Below are 15,953 nucleotides of genomic sequence, written 5' to 3'. Positions count from 1 at the left end.
TCCAGCACAGTAGACTAACGTCAGTATCATGTATATTAGCTTGTCACAAGAAGGTCCTGCACAGTAGACTAACGTCAGTACCATGTATATTAGCTTGTCACAAGAAGGTCCTGCACAGTAGACTAACGTCAGTACCATGTATATTAGCTTGTCACAAGAAGGTCCTGCACAGTAGACTAACGTCAGTATCATGTATATTAGCTTGTCACAAGAAGGTCCTGCACAGTAGACTAACGTCAGTATCATGTATATTAGCTTGTCACAAGAAGGTCCAGCACAGTAGACTAACGTCAGTACCATGTATATTAGCTTGTCACAAGAAGGTCCTGCACAGTAGACTAACGTCAGTACCATGTATATTAGCTTGTCACAAGAAGGTCCAGCACAGTAGACTAACGTCAGTATCATGTATATTAGCTTGTCACATGAAGGTCCTGCACAGTAGACTAACGTCAGTACCATGTATATTAGCTTGTCACAAGAAGGTCCAGCACAGTAGACTAACGTCAGTATCATGTATATTAGCTTGTCACATGAAGGTCCAGCACAGTAGACTAACGTCAGTACCATGTATATTAGCTTGTCACAAGAAGGTCCTGCACAGTAGACTAACGTCAGTATCATGTATATTAGCTTGTCACAAGAAGGTCCTGCACAGTAGACTAACGTCAGTACCATGTATATTAGCTTGTCACAAGAAGGTCCTGCACAGTAGACTAACGTCAGTATCATGTATATTAGCTTGTCACAAGAAGGTCCTGCACAGTAGACTAACGTCAGTATCATGTATATTAGCTTGTCACAAGAAGGTCCTGCACAGTAGACTAACGTCAGTATCATGTATATTAGCTTGTCACAAGAAGGTCCTGCACAGTAGACTAACGTCAGTATCATGTATATTAGCTTGTCACAAGAAGGTCCAGCACAGTAGACTAACGTCAGTACCATGTATATTAGCTTGTCACAAGAAGGTCCTGCACAGTAGACTAACGTCAGTACCATGTATATTAGCTTGTCACAAGAAGGTCCTGCACAGTAGACTAACGTCAGTACCATGTATATTAGCTTGTCACAAGAAGGTCCTGCACAGTAGACTAACGTCAGTATCATGTATATTAGCTTGTCACATGAAGGTCCAGCACAGTAGACTAACGTCAGTACCATGTATATTAGCTTGTCACAAGAAGGTCCTGCACAGTAGACTAACGTCAGTACCATGTATATTAGCTTGTCACAAGAAGGTCCTGCACAGTAGACTAACGTCAGTATCATGTATATTAGCTTGTCACAAGAAGGTCCTGCACAGTAGACTAACGTCAGTATCATGTATATTAGCTTGTCACAAGAAGGTCCTGCACAGTAGACTAACGTCAGTATCATGTATATTAGCTTGTCACAAGAAGGTCCTGCACAGTAGACTAACGTCAGTACCATGTATATTAGCTTGTCACAAGAAGGGCACAGTAGACTAACGTCAGTATCATGTATATTAGCTTGTCACAAGAAGGTCCTGCACAGTAGACTAACGTCAGTATCATGTATATTAGCTTGTCACATGAAGGTCCAGCACAGTAGACTAACGTCAGTATCATGTATATTAGCTTGTCACAAGAAGGTCCTGCACAGTAGACTAACGTCAGTATCATGTATATTAGCTTGTCACAAGAAGGTCCTGCACAGTAGACTAACGTCAGTACCATGTATATTAGCTTGTCACAAGAAGGTCCAGCACAGTAGACTAACGTCAGTATCATGTATATTAGCTTGTCACATGAAGGTCCTGCACAGTAGACTAACGTCAGTACCATGTATATTAGCTTGTCACAAGAAGGTCCTGCACAGTAGACTAACGTCAGTACCATGTATATTAGCTTGTCACAAGAAGGTCCTGCACAGTAGACTAACGTCAGTATCATGTATATTAGCTTGTCACAAGAAGGTCCTGCACAGTAGACTAACGTCAGTATCATGTATATTAGCTTGTCACAAGAAGGTCCAGCACAGTAGACTAACGTCAGTATCATGTATATTAGCTTGTCACAAGAAGGTCCTGCACAGTAGACTAACGTCAGTATCATGTATATTAGCTTGTCACAAGAAGGTCCTGCACAGTAGACTAACGTCAGTATCATGTATATTAGCTTGTCACATGAAGGTCCTGCACAGTAGACTAACGTCAGTACCATGTATATTAGCTTGTCACAAGAAGGTCCTGCACAGTAGACTAACGTCAGTATCATGTATATTAGCTTGTCACAAGAAGGTCCTGCACAGTAGACTAACGTCAGTACCATGTATATTAGCTTGTCACAAGAAGGTCCTGCACAGTAGACTAACGTCAGTATCATGTATATTAGCTTGTCACAAGAAGGTCCTGCACAGTAGACTAACGTCAGTATCATGTATATTAGCTTGTCACAAGAAGGTCCTGCACAGTAGACTAACGTCAGTATCATGTATATTAGCTTGTCACAAGAAGGTCCTGCACAGTAGACTAACGTCAGTATCATGTATATTAGCTTGTCACAAGAAGGTCCAGCACAGTAGACTAACGTCAGTATCATGTATATTAGCTTGTCACATGAAGGTCCTGCACAGTAGACTAACGTCAGTACCATGTATATTAGCTTGTCACATGAAGGTCCTGCACAGTAGACTAACGTCAGTATCATGTATATTAGCTTGTCACAAGAAGGTCCTGCACAGTAGACTAACGTCAGTATCATGTATATTAGCTTGTCACAAGAAGGTCCTGCACAGTAGACTAACGTCAGTATCATGTATATTAGCTTGTCACAAGAAGGTCCTGCACAGTAGACTAACGTCAGTATCATGTATATTAGCTTGTCACAAGAAGGTCCTGCACAGTAGACTAACGTCAGTACCATGTATATTAGCTTGTCACAAGAAGGTCCTGCACAGTAGACTAACGTCAGTATCATGTATATTAGCTTGTCACAAGAAGGTCCAGCACAGTAGACTAACGTCAGTATCATGTATATTAGCTTGTCACAAGAAGGTCCTGCACAGTAGACTAACGTCAGTATCATGTATATTAGCTTGTCACAAGAAGGTCCTGCACAGTAGACTAACGTCAGTACCATGTATATTAGCTTGTCACAAGAAGGTCCTGCACAGTAGACTAACGTCAGTATCATGTATATTAGCTTGTCACAAGAAGGTCCTGCACAGTAGACTAACGTCAGTACCATGTATATTAGCTTGTCACAAGAAGGTCCTGCACAGTAGACTAACGTCAGTATCATGTATATTAGCTTGTCACAAGAAGGTCCAGCACAGTAGACTAACGTCAGTATCATGTATATTAGCTTGTCACAAGAAGGTCCTGCACAGTAGACTAACGTCAGTACCATGTATATTAGCTTGTCACAAGAAGGTCCTGCACAGTAGACTAACGTCAGTACCATGTATATTAGCTTGTCACAAGAAGGTCCTGCACAGTAGACTAACGTCAGTACCATGTATATTAGCTTGTCACAAGAAGGTCCAGCACAGTAGACTAACGTCAGTATCATGTATATTAGCTTGTCACAAGAAGGTCCTGCACAGTAGACTAACGTCAGTATCATGTATATTAGCTTGTCACAAGAAGGTCCTGCACAGTAGACTAACGTCAGTATCATGTATATTAGCTTGTCACAAGAAGGTCCTGCACAGTAGACTAACGTCAGTATCATGTATATTAGCTTGTCACAGAAGGTCCTGCACAGTAGACTAACGTCAGTACCATGTATATTAGCTTGTCACAAGAAGGTCCTGCACAGTAGACTAACGTCAGTACCATGTATATTAGCTTGTCACAAGAAGGTCCTGCACAGTAGACTAACGTCAGTATCATGTATATTAGCTTGTCACATGAAGGTCCTGCACAGTAGACTAACGTCAGTACCATGTATATTAGCTTGTCACAAGAAGGTCCTGCACAGTAGACTAACGTCAGTATCATGTATATTAGCTTGTCACAAGAAGGTCCTGCACAGTAGACTAACGTCAGTATCATGTATATTAGCTTGTCACAAGAAGGTCCTGCACAGTAGACTAACGTCAGTATCATGTATATTAGCTTGTCACAAGAAGGTCCTGCACAGTAGACTAACGTCAGTATCATGTATATTAGCTTGTCACAAGAAGGTCCTGCACAGTAGACTAACGTCAGTATCATGTATATTAGCTTGTCACAAGAAGGTCCTGCACAGTAGACTAACGTCAGTACCATGTATATTAGCTTGTCACAAGAAGGTCCAGCACAGTAGACTAACGTCAGTATCATGTATATTAGCTTGTCACAAGAAGGTCCAGCACAGTAGACTAACGTCAGTACCATGTATATTAGCTTGTCACAAGAAGGTCCTGCACAGTAGACTAACGTCAGTATCATGTATATTAGCTTGTCACATGAAGGTCCTGCACAGTAGACTAACGTCAGTACCATGTATATTAGCTTGTCACAAGAAGGTCCAGCACAGTAGACTAACGTCAGTATCATGTATATTAGCTTGTCACAAGAAGGTCCTGCACAGTAGACTAACGTCAGTACCATGTATATTAGCTTGTCACAAGAAGGTCCTGCACAGTAGACTAACGTCAGTATCATGTATATTAGCTTGTCACAAGAAGGTCCTGCACAGTAGACTAACGTCAGTACCATGTATATTAGCTTGTCACAAGAAGGTCCTGCACAGTAGACTAACGTCAGTATCATGTATATTAGCTTGTCACATGAAGGTCCAGCACAGTAGACTAACGTCAGTACCATGTATATTAGCTTGTCACAAGAAGGTCCTGCACAGTAGACTAACGTCAGTATCATGTATATTAGCTTGTCACAAGAAGGTCCTGCACAGTAGACTAACGTCAGTACCATGTATATTAGCTTGTCACAAGAAGGTCCTGCACAGTAGACTAACGTCAGTACCATGTATATTAGCTTGTCACAAGAAGGTCCAGCACAGTAGACTAACGTCAGTACCATGTATATTAGCTTGTCACAAGAAGGTCCTGCACAGTAGACTAACGTCAGTACCATGTATATTAGCTTGTCACAAGAAGGTCCTGCACAGTAGACTAACGTCAGTATCATGTATATTAGCTTGTCACAAGAAGGTCCTGCACAGTAGACTAACGTCAGTATCATGTATATTAGCTTGTCACAAGAAGGTCCAGCACAGTAGACTAACGTCAGTATCATGTATATTAGCTTGTCACAAGAAGGTCCTGCACAGTAGACTAACGTCAGTATCATGTATATTAGCTTGTCACAAGAAGGTCCAGCACAGTAGACTAACGTCAGTATCATGTATATTAGCTTGTCACAAGAAGGTCCTGCACAGTAGACTAACGTCAGTACCATGTATATTAGCTTGTCACAAGAAGGTCCTGCACAGTAGACTAACGTCAGTACCATGTATATTAGCTTGTCACAAGAAGGTCCTGCACAGTAGACTAACGTCAGTATCATGTATATTAGCTTGTCACAAGAAGGTCCTGCACAGTAGACTAACGTCAGTACCATGTATATTAGCTTGTCACAAGAAGGTCCTGCACAGTAGACTAACGTCAGTACCATGTATATTAGCTTGTCACAAGAAGGTCCAGCACAGTAGACTAACGTCAGTACCATGTATATTAGCTTGTCACAAGAAGGTCCTGCACAGTAGACTAACGTCAGTATCATGTATATTAGCTTGTCACAAGAAGGTCCTGCACAGTAGACTAACGTCAGTATCATGTATATTAGCTTGTCACAAGAAGGTCCTGCACAGTAGACTAACGTCAGTATCATGTATATTAGCTTGTCACAAGAAGGTCCAGCACAGTAGACTAACGTCAGTACCATGTATATTAGCTTGTCACAAGAAGGTCCTGCACAGTAGACTAACGTCAGTATCATGTATATTAGCTTGTCACAAGAAGGTCCTGCACAGTAGACTAACGTCAGTATCATGTATATTAGCTTGTCACAGGTGAAGGTCCATGTATATTAGCACAGTAGACTAACGTCAGTATCATGTATATTAGCTTGTCACAAGAAGGTCCTGCACAGTAGACTAACGTCAGTACCATGTATATTAGCTTGTCACAAGAAGGTCCTGCACAGTAGACTAACGTCAGTATCATGTATATTAGCTTGTCACAAGAAGGTCCAGCACAGTAGACTAACGTCAGTATCATGTATATTAGCTTGTCACAAGAAGGTGCACAGTAGACTAACGTCAGTATCATGTATATTAGCTTGTCACAAGAAGGTCCTGCACAGTAGACTAACGTCAGTATCATGTATATTAGCTTGTCACAAGAAGGTCCTGCACAGTAGACTAACGTCAGTATCATGTATATTAGCTTGTCACAAGAAGGTCCTGCACAGTAGACTAACGTCAGTATCATGTATATTAGCTTGTCACAAGAAGGTCCTGCACAGTAGACTAACGTCAGTACCATGTATATTAGCTTGTCACAAGAAGGTCCTGCACAGTAGACTAACGTCAGTACCATGTATATTAGCTTGTCACAAGAAGGTCCTGCACAGTAGACTAACGTCAGTACCATGTATATTAGCTTGTCACAAGAAGGTCCTGCACAGTAGACTAACGTCAGTATCATGTATATTAGCTTGTCACAAGAAGGTCCAGCACAGTAGACTAACGTCAGTATCATGTATATTAGCTTGTCACATGAAGGTCCTGCACAGTAGACTAACGTCAGTATCATGTATATTAGCTTGTCACAAGAAGGTCCTGCACAGTAGACTAACGTCAGTATCATGTATATTAGCTTGTCACAAGAAGGTCCTGCACAGTAGACTAACGTCAGTACCATGTATATTAGCTTGTCACAAGAAGGTCCTGCACAGTAGACTAACGTCAGTATCATGTATATTAGCTTGTCACAAGAAGGTCCTGCACAGTAGACTAACGTCAGTATCATGTATATTAGCTTGTCACAAGAAGGTCCTGCAGCACAGTAGACTAACGTCAGTATCATGTATATTAGCTTGTCACAAGAAGGTCCTGCACAGTAGACTAACGTCAGTACCATGTATATTAGCTTGTCACAAGAAGGTCCTGCACAGTAGACTAACGTCAGTATCATGTATATTAGCTTGTCACAAGAAGGTCCTGCACAGTAGACTAACGTCAGTATCATGTATATTAGCTTGTCACAAGAAGGTCCTGCACAGTAGACTAACGTCAGTACCATGTATATTAGCTTGTCACAAGAAGGTCCTGCACAGTAGACTAACGTCAGTATCATGTATATTAGCTTGTCACAAGAAGGTCCTGCACAGTAGACTAACGTCAGTATCATGTATATTAGCTTGTCACAAGAAGGTCCTGCACAGTAGACTAACGTCAGTACCATGTATATTAGCTTGTCACAAGAAGGTCCTGCACAGTAGACTAACGTCAGTACCATGTATATTAGTATCATGTATATTAGCTTGTCACAAGAAGGTCCAGCACAGTAGACTAACGTCAGTACCATGTATATTAGCTTGTCACAAGAAGGTCCTGCACAGTAGACTAACGTCAGTACCATGTATATTAGCTTGTCACAAGAAGGTCCTGCACAGTAGACTAACGTCAGTACCATGTATATTAGCTTGTCACAAGAAGGTCCTGCACAGTAGACTAACGTCAGTATCATGTATATTAGCTTGTCACAAGAAGGTCCAGCACAGTAGACTAACGTCAGTATCATGTATATTAGCTTGTCACCAGAAGGTCCTGCACAGTAGACTAACGTCAGTATCATGTATATTAGCTTGTCACAAGAAGGTCCAGCACAGTAGACTAACGTCAGTATCATGTATATTAGCTTGTCACAAGAAGGTCCTGCACAGTAGACTAACGTCAGTACCATGTATATTAGCTTGTCACAAGAAGGTCCTGCACAGTAGACTAACGTCAGTACCATGTATATTAGCTTGTCACAAGAAGGTCCTGCACAGTAGACTAACGTCAGTACCATGTATATTAGCTTGTCACAAGAAGGTCCTGCACAGTAGACTAACGTCAGTATCATGTATATTAGCTTGTCACATGAAGGTCCTGCACAGTAGACTAACGTCAGTACCATGTATATTAGCTTGTCACAAGAAGGTCCAGCACAGTAGACTAACGTCAGTACCATGTATATTAGCTTGTCACAAGAAGGTCCTGCACAGTAGACTAACGTCAGTATCATGTATATTAGCTTGTCACAAGAAGGTCCTGCACAGTAGACTAACGTCAGTATCATGTATATTAGCTTGTCACATGAAGGTCCAGCACAGTAGACTAACGTCAGTATCATGTATATTAGCTTGTCACAAGAAGGTCCAGCACAGTAGACTAACGTCAGTACCATGTATATTAGCTTGTCACAAGAAGGTCCTGCACAGTAGACTAACGTCAGTATCATGTATATTAGCTTGTCACAAGAAGGTCCTGCACAGTAGACTAACGTCAGTATCATGTATATTAGCTTGTCACATAGAAGGTCCTGCACAGTAGACTAACGTCAGTATCATGTATATTAGCTTGTCACAAGAAGGTCCTGCACAGTAGACTAACGTCAGTATCATGTATATTAGCTTGTCACAAGAAGGTCCTGCACAGTAGACTAACGTCAGTACCATGTATATTAGCTTGTCACAAGAAGGTCCAGCACAGTAGACTAACGTCAGTATCATGTATATTAGCTTGTCACAAGAAGGTCCTGCACAGTAGACTAACGTCAGTATCATGTATATTAGCTTGTCACAAGAAGGTCCTGCACAGTAGACTAACGTCAGTACCATGTATATTAGCTTGTCACAAGAAGGTCCTGCACAGTAGACTAACGTCAGTATCATGTATATTAGCTTGTCACAAGAAGGTCCAGCACAGTAGACTAACGTCAGTATCATGTATATTAGCTTGTCACAAGAAGGTCCTGCACAGTAGACTAACGTCAGTATCATGTATATTAGCTTGTCACAAGAAGGTCCTGCACAGTAGACTAACGTCAGTATCATGTATATTAGCTTGTCACAAGAAGGTCCTGCACAGTAGACTAACGTCAGTACCATGTATATTAGCTTGTCACAAGAAGGTCCAGCACAGTAGACTAACGTCAGTATCATGTATATTAGCTTGTCACAAGAAGGTCCTGCACAGTAGACTAACGTCAGTACCATGTATATTAGCTTGTCACAAGAAGGTCCTGCACAGTAGACTAACGTCAGTATCATGTATATTAGCTTGTCACAAGAAGGTCCTGCACAGTAGACTAACGTCAGTATCATGTATATTAGCTTGTCACAAGAAGGTCCTGCACAGTAGACTAACGTCAGTACCATGTATATTAGCTTGTCACAAGAAGGTCCAGCACAGTAGACTAACGTCAGTACCATGTATATTAGCTTGTCACAAGAAGGTCCTGCACAGTAGACTAACGTCAGTATCATGTATATTAGCTTGTCACAAGAAGGTCCTGCACAGTAGACTAACGTCAGTATCATGTATATTAGCTTGTCACAAGAAGGTCCTGCACAGTAGACTAACGTCAGTACCATGTATATTAGCTTGTCACAAGAAGGTCCTGCACAGTAGACTAACGTCAGTACCATGTATATTAGCTTGTCACAAGAAGGTCCTGCACAGTAGACTAACGTCAGTATCATGTATATTAGCTTGTCACAAGAAGGTCCTGCACAGTAGACTAACGTCATGTATATTAGCTTGTCACAGTGCACAGTACCATGTATATTAGCTTGTCACAAGAAGGTCCTGCACAGTAGACTAACGTCAGTACCATGTATGCACAGTAGCTTGTCATCATGTATATTAGCTTGTCCTGCACAGTTCAAGTGATAACGTGATGGATACCTGACCATGCCGTACTTGGTGAATAGGGCCGATATTTAATGAGTTAGGGAGCATCATAGAGTTACACGTCACGCAACAAACTCAGCTGTATCTGTTTCCAGTCTATGTACATTCTCCTTATATAGGAACTACCTACCAGGTATGATATCTGAACCATCTGGGATTTAGGTGCCTTGTCACCCGGTATGGCCTGTCCATGTCAGGGGATTCTCTCAACCCTCGTGGGAGAAGTACAATGTGTTGGTCATGTGACCCGAGGTTGTGCTTAAGGTGCCTTGTCAGAGAACACTGGTGTGACTCCATCTCAGCCAGTGCGCTGCTCCGTGGCCAGGTTAAACCAGCCAGCCAGAATTCTTTGTTCAACAGCGTTAATAGCAATACGGTTGACTGCCACGTATATGCTGTATTTGTATATTGTGTGCAGGGAAACCACTCCTTTACCTTGATGTAATGATATAGATACAGTGCATATTTAATTGCCAATATCTTATATTTCAGGGACAGGTACAACTGTGGAGAGGTTGCTGCTTCTAGTGGCTGTCAGGGGGACTCTGTTGTGAAATGTTCCCCCTTCCTTTGTAGACAAATGATATCATTTCTATCACCGGGGTATATATTAAAGGTGTCGTTGTTTGTCCGGGGCTTATATGTGATGAAGCATATTATAGGGCCATAGTCTAAAACATACCATCTACGTAGAGCATGCATTCGTATATGTAATGACACTCACATCTATGTAGATGATACTCTCTTAGACTGCGTAAAACATAGATACGTAGAAGATATAGATGATACATTCGCCAACGTACATTTTACTTCCATATCCATATGTGATATTAGTACCGTGCCTGTCCTTACTGAGACCGTTGTGTTGTGTTGTTAGTTTAAACATGCGGTGGAAATAGTGTATACAGATATATAATTTATATTTGGCAGCATGTTAGTCGTATAGTTTCGTCCTTTCTGTATTTTATTTTCGCAGCTAAAACGATTTCGAGGTAAAATAAAAAACAAACCGTATATTGGTAAGAGTTCCTCCCGTTCCCCCATCCCAAATAATAGTTATGAATTAATATATGCTAAAATTATTAACAAAACTGAACACAACAATTACTAGAGAACTCACACAAATGACTAAAAGTCCAAACTTTAAGTTAGGGTTAGGGTTAGGGTTAGGTTTATAGTTAGGTTTATAGTTAGGTTTAAAGTTGGGGGAACGGAAGGAACTCTTTCCACCTACTGAACTGCCTATTTAGCCCCTTTGGCCTATTATTGCCCCTTTGGCCCATATCAACATATGGCCGAACGAGCTATAATAGGCCGTTTCCGCAACCTGTTGAAGTTATTGCTGAATATTTAGTGTGAATATGCACTTACTCTGTGCTCTGTGACGTGGTGACTTGATTGACAAAGTAAACCAGCACTAATGTATCACTGCTCATCAATCCTACTTTCTTAGCTACCTGTTCATTTATATACCCTGCAACCATTAACTTCATCAAGAGTCTGCAACTATCATACGGATAACCCAGAAAAGATCTCTATGTTCATCAAATATCATCTTCTAAAATGCCAATCAAGCAACTATCACACGGATATCAACTATATATAGCATACACAACAGTAATCATTAGCATTTGTCAATCAACTAAAGGTACTACTTACTCCAAGAGTCGGAATTATCCACTTTTGAACGTCCTTTATCTTGACACAAAACACACTGATAATTACTTACTGCGCACAAGATGCGCCCTGCTAAGTTAGTGCTAACAACCGTCTCGCGTGTTAATGCTCAACCGTGCTCGTGCAGCACGGGTGTCCGCGATATAACATGATTCCGAATGTTTTGGTAATTGTTGTCCTCATCATAAATTCTTTTCAAGATATATTAGATAGCACTACGCCATCATCACCACTTATTAATTTACACCATGCATTCTCTCTGCATGTTTTATTTTGTTTTGATTTTACTTTACTCGTTATAACTTCGAAAATGACCAAATGACCACACAGAAGGCAGAAGTAGTTTTCTTCCATCTTTTCATACAAAATAAGGTATTGTTTGTTTTCACAAGTGATACCTACGTACAAATTACATCAAAATGGATGTATATTCTGCTAGTTACATGTGTGTATGACTCAATCCTCTGTTCCTCTGTCGACTCGAAGATAAATTTTCCTTTAATTGTTTTAGTGAAACCAACCACAATTTTGTATCAACTATTTTTGATGTCCATTGATGTAAGTCAGCATCCCCAAGCGGTGGGTTTGTTTTATCTACACGTCCAAGTCAAATCTGCCTGTAACTTTCAAAACGCATGTCTACTGTGCACCAAGCTTTGCATTTACAATAGACAAGTGTCAATACTTATCACTGTCTTACTACTCAGCGATGTACATCCTAATCCTAAACCATGAATGATAATTTGACCTTATTGAGTAGATGGGCGAAGGAATGGCTGATTAAATATAATCCTGACAAAACTGAAACTATTCTTTACAAGACAGTGACCAACCTATTAAACTATATTTTGATGGAGTTAGTATAGGTTGATTTTCACAAACACCTGGGGTTAACTTTTTCTTCAAATGGTAGTTGGTCATGTCACATCGGAAATATTGTGGAAAAAACCTCTAAAGTGATCGGTGCCTTAAGAAAATTTAAATATATATTGAACAGGAAAACGTTATCAAGAATTTATACAGTGTCTATAAGGCCACATTTTGAATATGCGAGTGAGGTATGGGATGGGTGTCTGATTGAAGATTCAAACAAGTTAGAAAGACTACAGCTTGCGGCAGCTCGTATAGTAACTGGCCGACCCAAATACACGCCGAGTAGAGTTCTTTATTACGAGACTGGATGGGAATTGCCATCAGAGAGAAGAAAGAAGCGTAAATTAAACTTGTTTTATAAGATTAAACATGACATCGCCCCGTCTTTTTTAAACGAATTGTTACCACCTGTTGTAGAAAAAAGAACTCATTATAACTTACTTAATGCTGAGAATTATACTGTACCCAATACAAGACTAAAATATTCAATAACTTCATTTATTCCGTCAACCATAAAAGCCTTGAACAATCTCCCGTCAACTGTAAGAAACTGTGACTCCATTTCCTCATTTAGAAGAAACATTACAACAATGAGTAATAGTGCCCCATCATCCTTTTCATCTGGTATACGTAATCTAAATATTTTACACACAAAGTTAAGATACAATGTAAGTACGCTCAACTATGATTTGTATAGAATCAACATTATAACCGATCCATCCTGTTCTTGTGGATGTCTCTGTGAACATGTATATCATTATTTCTTGGATTGTCCCCGTTATAAAACACATAGAGAAACTTTGTTAGCTAACATAGGTGATATTTTACAAAACAGATATTCACTAGATATATGTCTTATTTTATATGGCAATGCAGACCTCTCAACTGAAGAAAATCTGAATATCTTCAAACATGTCCATCACTACATCAATCAAACTAAACGATTCCTCTGTTCTTCCTAATCTGTTATATTCTCAAACTCAAGATCTCTCATGTATATGTTCTCTGTATAATTGTTGTAAATATTGAGAGAGGGCGTCATTAAGTTGGATAACTTGTGCCCATGCCTTCTCCTCAATGAATAAAATATGAATCCTAATCCAGGACCTTTAACTAATCAGTTCAAAATTGTTCCCTTGTATATTGCAGCCTTATAGATAAAAACCGATATGCTTGAAGCCTAATGTGAAGATAACGATATTATTTGTATATCAAAAACCTGGCTACATAGCGGTACAACTAATAACGAAGTTACACTTCCAGGATTCAAAATATCCCGTAAAGACAGGACGAGTCGCAGTGGGGTGTTGTAATTTACGTTAAGAGTATTCTTGATGTTGAACATATGCATACATTAGATATAGCAGAACGGGAAGCTATTTGGATAAAACTTAAACTTAAAGAAACAAACTCACATAGTTGGCACAACGTACAGAGCAGATAAAAGTGAAACATTGAGACATGATTAATCAAGCAATAAGAGATGCTGTTGACGAAGTCTGAATACATCTGTTGTAGGCGACTTTAATATGAACATTTTGAAAGATGGTGATTTAAATGTGATCAACTGCAACTTTTGAACGGTCTTTCTCAAGTTATTAACGATCCTACCAGGATAACCGTAACCTCGAGTACTTGAATACATCTCTTGTTTCTGCTGCTGACAATGTCCTAGATTCAGGAGTCTTGGATCCTATACGTGGTGACCAGTGTACACTATTTGTTACCATAAATAACAACACTTGTAATGTAAGAAATGTAAAACATACCAAAGATATGACATATGATATAGTTAACAATGTCAATTGGAATTCTCTGCTAATATCTCAGGATGTTTCTAAATTGCAGCGTCTGGTCCGAACGGTTTAATCAACAGATTCTTAAAATGTTATCTAATCAAATAGCCGAACCACTAGTGAGGTTACTGGATATATGTCTTTAAAACATAGTGAGTATCCGAAAGTCTGGACTGACTGACTGAGTTTAGTTTAACGCCGCTTTTAGCAATATTTCAGCAATATCACGGCGAGGAACACCAGAAATGGGCCTCACACATTGTACCCATGTGGGGATTCGAACCCGGGTCTTCGGCGTGACGAGCCAACGCTTTAACCACTAGGCTACCCCACCGCCCCCGAAAGTCTGGAAAGAAGCGACGGTTGTACCAATTCACAAGAAGGGTTGTACGGTTTCACAAGAAGGGTTGTACCAATTGACAAGAAGGGTTGTATTCATGAATGTAGTCATTACAGGCCAGTTGCTTTAACAAGTCATTTGTCTAAAAGTTTTTGAAAAATGCGTCTTCAAATGCTCAGATGTTAGTATCATCTATGTACATGATAAAATGGAATTCAGACTGTGGCCCTAACATGCTTCCTTACTTATAACCCTGACAACTATGGAATACTGAAGGTGATATAATTAATATAAGATAATTAACCGTTACTGGGAACCGGTTCTGTTTTAACTAACTCATTTCAAATTCTCAGTGTGTTTTGATTATAAAATGTCAAAAACTGTCCAGTCCGTTATGCCCTATTCACGTTATAACTGGTTGAAGTTTGTTGTCCTACAGTAATGTTACATGTTGTGTCGATGATGATTTCGTTGTGCCCCTAATGTTGCTGTGTGTTACCCATGCATTCAGGAAATAAACCTTGGACTAGATACCATTGTTCAGTTGTAGATGTGGACGCTCTGAAATCTGTTCTGTCCTGTTAAAATAAGGTAGGCATAAACTGACCAGTATATCCTATTCACGAGTGACTAGTGGGTCAACACGGGGCACATTAACTGACCCAGTATTTCCTATTCACGAGTGACTAGTGGGTCAACATGGGGCACATTAACTGACCCAGTATTTCCTATTCACGAGTGACTAGTGGGTCAACACTGGGCACATTAACTGACCCAGTATTTCCTATTCACGAAACACTAGTGGGTAAACACGGGGCACATTATAACTGTCCCAGTATATCCTATTCACGAGTGACTAGTGAGTCAACACGGGGCACATTAACTGACCCAGTATTTCCTATTCACGAGTGACTAGTGGGTCAACACGGGGCACATTAACTGACCAGTATTTCCTATTCACGAGTGACTAGTGGGTCAACACGGGGCACATTAACTGACCCAGTATTTCCTATTCACGAGTGACTAGTGGGTCAACATGGGGCACATTAACTGACCAGTATTTCCTATTCACGAGTGACTAGTGAGTCAACACAGGGCACATTAACTGACCCAGTATTTCCTATTCACGAATGACTAGTGGGATAACACGGGGCACATTATAACTGACCCAGTATATCCTATTCACGAGTGACTAGTGAGTCAACACGGGGCACATTAACTGACCAGTATTTCCTATTCACGAGTGACTAGTGGGTCAACACGGGGCACATTAACTGACCAGTATTTCCTAATCACGAGTGACTAGTGAGTCAACATGGGGCACATTAACTGACCCAGTATTTCCTATTTCACTATTCACGAATCACTACTAGTGAGTCAACATGGGGCACA

The 15,953-nt window shown here is 40.4% G+C and overlaps 1 long non-coding RNA gene across 1 annotated transcript in view; it reads left to right on the top strand.

Moving 5' to 3' along the window:
- Positions 1 to 15,092, top strand: part of LOC124285234 — a 52,719-nt gene extending 37,627 nt beyond the window's left edge. Inside the window, exon 4 of the long non-coding RNA XR_006900760.1 lies at positions 10,368 to 15,092. This is a non-coding gene — a long non-coding RNA (uncharacterized LOC124285234). The remainder of the gene's footprint in view (positions 1 to 10,367) is intronic.
- Positions 15,093 to 15,953: the final 861 nt, after the last annotated feature.

This window comes from Haliotis rubra, unplaced genomic scaffold (assembly GCF_003918875.1).
Source record: "Haliotis rubra isolate DU_JTF1 unplaced genomic scaffold, ASM391887v1 Scf355, whole genome shotgun sequence".
In the NCBI taxonomy this organism is placed as follows: Eukaryota; Metazoa; Mollusca; class Gastropoda; order Lepetellida; family Haliotidae; genus Haliotis; species Haliotis rubra.
This window is presented reverse-complemented; position numbering and strand designations above follow the sequence as displayed.